The 5,418-nt window shown below is 39.4% G+C and overlaps 1 pseudogene; it reads left to right on the forward strand.

Annotated features, from left to right (window-relative positions):
- Positions 1–2,372: 2,372 nt before the first annotated feature.
- LOC108312422 lies at positions 2,373–5,204 on the forward strand (annotated as a pseudogene).
- The last annotated feature ends 214 nt before the right edge of the window (positions 5,205–5,418 follow it).

Below are 5,418 nucleotides of genomic sequence, written 5' to 3' on the forward strand. Positions count from 1 at the left end.
CTAGATTTTCCAATTTATTGGTATATAGTTGCTCATAGTAGCCACTAATGATCCTTTGACTTTCTGCAGTATCAGTTGTAATGTCTCCTTTTTTCGTCTCTGATTTTATTTATTTGAGTCATCTCTCTTTTTTCTTAGTCTAAGCTAAAGACTTGTCAATTTTGTTTATCTTTTGAAAAAAAGATAAACTTTTTGTTTCATTGATCCCTTTATTTTTGAGACACGGTCTCACTATGTTGTCCAGACTGTAGTACAGTGGCATGATCACAGCTCACTGCAGCCTTGACCTCCTGGGCTCGGGTGATCCCCTCACCTCAACCTCCTGAGTAGCTGAGACCACAGGCGTGTTCCACCACACCTGACTAATTTTTTGTAGAGATAGGTTTTTGCCATGTTTCCTAGGCAGGTCTTCAACTCCTGGGCTCAAGCCCTTCCCCTGCCTTGGCCTCCTGAAGTGCTATACAATAGAATTACAGACATGAACCACTGTTCCTGGCTGATATTTTGTATTCATTTCTTCATTTCAATTTCATTTATTTTTGCTCTTTATTATCCTTTTTCTTCTACTAATTTTAGGTTTGGTTTGTTCTTACTTTTCTAGTTCTTTAAGATGTGTCATTAGGTTATTTATTTGAATTTTTTTCTTCTTTTTTTGATACAGGCACTTAAAGTTACATATTTTCCTCTTAGTACTGCTTTTGATGTATCCTATAGGTTCTGTTTCTGTTATCATTTGTTTTTTAAAAAATTTCAGTTTCCTTCTTAATTTCTTCATTGACCCACTGGTCACTCAGGGACATATTGTTTAATTTCTATGTGTTGCACATTTTCCAAAATTCCTCTCGTTAATTTGTAGTTTTATTACATTGTGGTCAGAGAAAATCCTTGACATTATTGCAATTTTTTGAATATTTTAGGACTTATTTTGTGACCTAGCATATGGTCTATCCTTAAGAATGTTCCTCATGCTGAGGAGAAACATGTATATTCCGCTGCCATTGGATGAAACAATCTGTAAATATCTATTAGGTCAATTTGTTCTATAGTGCTCATTTAGTCTAATTTTTTTTGTTGTTATTGATTTTCTCTCTAGGAGATCTGTCCACTGCTGAAAGTGAGGTGTTGAAGTCTCCAGCTATTATTGTGTTGGGGTCTATCTCTTTCTTTATCTCTAATAATATTTGCTTTATACATCTGGCTCTTCCAGTGTTGGATACATATGTACTAACAATTATTATATCCTCTTGCTGAATGGACCCCTTTATCATTATATAAATACTTTCTTGTCTCTTCTTACAGTTTTTGTCTTGAAATCTGTTTTATATAAGTATAGCTACTCCTGCTCTTTTCTGGGCTCCATTTGCATGAAATATCTTTTTCCTTCCCTTTATTTTTCAGTCTATGTATATCTCTGTAGGTGGAGTGTGTTTCTTGTAGGCAACAGATCACTGGGCTCTGTTCTTTTATCCATTTAGCCACTCTGTTCCTTTTGATTGAAGAGTTTAGTCCATTTACATTCAATATTAGTGTTGATAACATTAGGCTTATTCCTGCCAGTTTGTTATTTATTTTCTGATTGTTTTGCACTCTTCTCTTCCTTTTTTCCTTCCTTCCTGACTTTCTAAAGTGAAGGTGATTTTTCTCTGGTGGTATGATTTAATTTCTTGATTTTTAAGTTTTTTGTTTATCATTGTATGTTTTGCAATTTGAAGTTACTGTGAGGCTTGCAAATACTATCTTATAGCCCATTATTTTAAGCTGATGACAACTTAACACTGATTGCATAAACAAGCAAACACACAAAAAGAAAACTAAAGAAGGGCTACACTTTAATTTTGTCCCCCCATTTTTTAGCTTTTTGTTATTTATCTTCATATCTTACTGTTACATCCATGTCTTGAAAAATTGTTGTAGTTATTATTTTTTATTGGTTCATCGTTTAGTCTTTCTACTTAAGTTGACAGAAGTGTATATACCATCATTACAGTGTTATACTATTCTGTGTGTTTCCGTGTCCTTACTATTACCAATGAGTTTTGTACCTTCAGATGATTTCTTTCAGATTGAAGAACTCACTTTAGCGTTTCTTGTAGGACAGGTCTGTTGTTGATGAAATCTCTCAGGTTTTGTTTGTCAGGGAAGGTCTTTATGTCTCTTCATGCTTAACGGATATTTTTGCCAGATATACTATTCTAGGATACAAGTTTTTTTCTTTCAGCACTTTAAATATGTCATACCTGTCTCTCCCGGCCTGTAAGGTTTCCACTGCAGTCGGCTGTCAGATGTATTAAAGTTCTATTGTATGTTATTTGTTTCTTTTCTCTTACTGTTTTTAGAATCCTTTCTTTATTCTTTGAGAATTTAATTATTCAATGCCTCAAGGTAGTCTTCTTTGGGTGAAATCTGCTTGCTGTTCTATAACCTTCTTGTACTTGAATGTTGATATCTTTCTCTAGGCTTGGGAGGTTCTTTGATAATATCCCTTTGAATAAACCTTCTACTCCTTTTTCTTTCTCTACCTCCTCTTTAAGGACAATAACTCTTAGATTTGCTTTTTTGAGACTATTTTCTGGATCTTATAGGTCTGCTCATTGTTTTTTATTCTTTTTATTTATTTTTTCTTTCTGCATATTTTCAAATAGCCTGTTTTCAAGCTCACTACTTTTTCTGCTTGATCGATTCTGCTATTAAGATTCTGATGCATTCTTCAATATGCCAATTGCATTTTTCAACTCTAGAATTTCTTCTTGATACTTTTTAATTATTTCAATCTGTTTGTTAAATTTATCTAATAAAATTCTGAATTCCTTCTCTGTGTTACCTTGAATTTTTGTTCCCTCAACAAAAGAGTTCTTTTGAATTCTCTATCTGAAAGATCATATATCTGTTTCTCCAGGCTTGGTCTCTGGTGACTTATCTAGTTCATTTGGTGGTGTCATGTTTTCCTGGGTGTTACTGACGTTTGTAGATATTTGCTGGTATCTGGGCATTGAAGAGTTAGGTATTTATTGTAGTCTTCACAGTCCAGGTTTGTGTCTCTCCTTCTTGGAAAGGCTTTCCAGATATTCAAAGGGACTTGTGCCCCAATTCTAATAATGCTGTAGTTTTTGTAGACTCACAGAGGTACTACCTTGGTCATCTTGAATATAATCTTGAAAAATTCTCTGGATTATCGTATACAGACTCTTGTTCATTTTCCTTACTTTTTCCCAAACAGACAGAGTCTTTCTCTCTGTTCTGAGCCACCTCGAATTGGGAGTGTGGTGACACAAGCACTCCTGTGGCCACTACTACTGGGACTGCACTGGATCAGACTTGAAGTCAGCACAGCACTGGGTCTTGTTCAAAGCCCTTCCCTTCAGGGTAGTGAGCTCCGCAAGGCCCTAGGCACATCCAGAGGTGTTGTCTGGGAGTCAGGGATTGAAGTAAAAAACTTTGGAAAATTACCAGATGCCCTACTTTATGGCAGCTAAGCTGGCACTCAAATCACAATACAAAGACCTTCCCGCTCTTCCCTTCCCTTTCCACAGGTGGTCACCACCACCACCACCAAACCATGGGGGATTCTGCCAGGCCACTGCTGATGATGGCTTAGAGCCCAAGCGCTCTTCAATCAGCTTATGATGAATGCTGCCTGGCCTGGGACTCACCCTGCAGGGCAGTGCGCTCCCCTCTTGCCCAGGCCAAGTCCAGAAATGTCATCCAAGAGCCTAGGCCTGGACTCAGGGACTCTAAGAGCCTGTTCTACCCCAGCGTGGCTGAGCTGATACATAGGGTGCAAGACAAAGTCCCCTTTACTTTTCCCTCTGATTTTCCCAAACAGAAGGAGTCTCTCACCATAGTCGCCACAGCTAGAAATTTGTGGGGTTTCCCCTGAAGCCAGCATATCTCAGAGCCCACAGCCCATTGTGTACTCCCTGGCTATCACTGCTGGTTACTCAGGGCCCAATGGCTCTTTAGTTAGCAGACGATAAGTCCTGCTAGAACTGGTCCTTCCCTTTAAGAAAGAGAGTTCCCTTTTGGCCCAGGATGGGTCTTGAAATGTTGTTTGGGAGTTGGGGCCTGAAATAGGGGCCTCAGGACTCTGCCTGGTACACTGTCCTACTGTGACAGCACTGGTATCCAAAATGCAAGACAAAGTCCTCTTTATTCTTCACTCTGCCCCACTCCAGCAGAAGAAAGGAGTCACTTTCATTGCTACCAGCTGCACCGCTTGGAGTTGGGGGAGGAGTAGCACAAGCACTTCCTTAGCTGTGCCCACTGGTGTCTCCCTAGGTCACTAGTTCTCACCAGGCACCACCCTAGTTCACTGGCTCTCAGCCCAACCTCGCTCTAGGAGTTGCCTAGGAATCGCAGTCCTTGTGTCCTAGACTGTCTTTCAAGTTTACCTAGGCCCTCAGAGCACTTCAGCCGGCAGTAGCGAGGCTTGCTGAAAAACTCAAGTTCTTAATGCTAGGATGGGCAATCCCCTCTGGCTAGGGCTATTCCAAATGCTCCCTCTGTGTGCAGGTGCTGGTTGAGACCAGCAAGTCTTTATTCTCCACTGTGACAGAGCAGCACCCAGTTCAATGTAAAATCCCCAAGTTGCTGCATTTCCCCCCCCAAAGTGCACAGATTCTCTGTTTCTCTCTGCACCTCTCTCTGCTGCCAGCAGGTGGAGGGGGTGTGGTGCTCATGATTCAAGACTGTCTCTCTTGCACTCCTCAATGTCTCTTTCAGTGATAGGAAGTGAAAAGCAGGTATTGTGATTTCTCACCTGATTTTTGGTGCTTGTGATGGTGCCTTTCCGCAGGCAGAGAGTTGTTAAAATTTGGTGTTCCAGTGAAAGGGATGAAAGGTGTAGGCTTCTATTCTGCCATCTTGCTCTGCTCCAAACAATGATTTTTATTATAAAGTAAGATATTACTATTTAGATATAATACAGAATTAGGAAAGTTTTACCCCCATAAAAGCAAGGAAGAGTCTGTGCCCTCTCCCTGTGCACCTCATGCCATGCCTCAGAAATTGAGGAAATCAAGGATTTTCTGCTTATAGCCTGGTGATAGGATGCCAAATCTGTAAGGATCAAGAAAAATAAGGAAAACGTGAAGTTAAAAGTTCCATGCAGCGGATTCATTTATACCCTGATTATCACTGACAAAGAGAAGGCAGAGAAACTGAACTAGTCCCTGCCCCCTGGTTTGTCAGTGAAGGAGCTAAAATGAACCATGTCAGTATGATCTGAACTGTATCAAAATATTAAAAATCCTTTAAAAAAAGCAAGCATGATTCAACACCAGAATATGAGCCAATGTAAGTCACCACATGAATACACTAAAAGAGAAAAACTATAGGATGATCTTAATAGAACCAGAAAAAGCATTGGATACAATTCAATAACTTCATGATTAAAAATAAAAACTCTTAGAAAATCAGGTC

Source organism: Cebus imitator, unplaced genomic scaffold, assembly GCF_001604975.1.
Source record: "Cebus imitator isolate Cc_AM_T3 unplaced genomic scaffold, Cebus_imitator-1.0 Scaffold124, whole genome shotgun sequence".
In the NCBI taxonomy this organism is placed as follows: Eukaryota; Metazoa; Chordata; class Mammalia; order Primates; family Cebidae; genus Cebus; species Cebus imitator.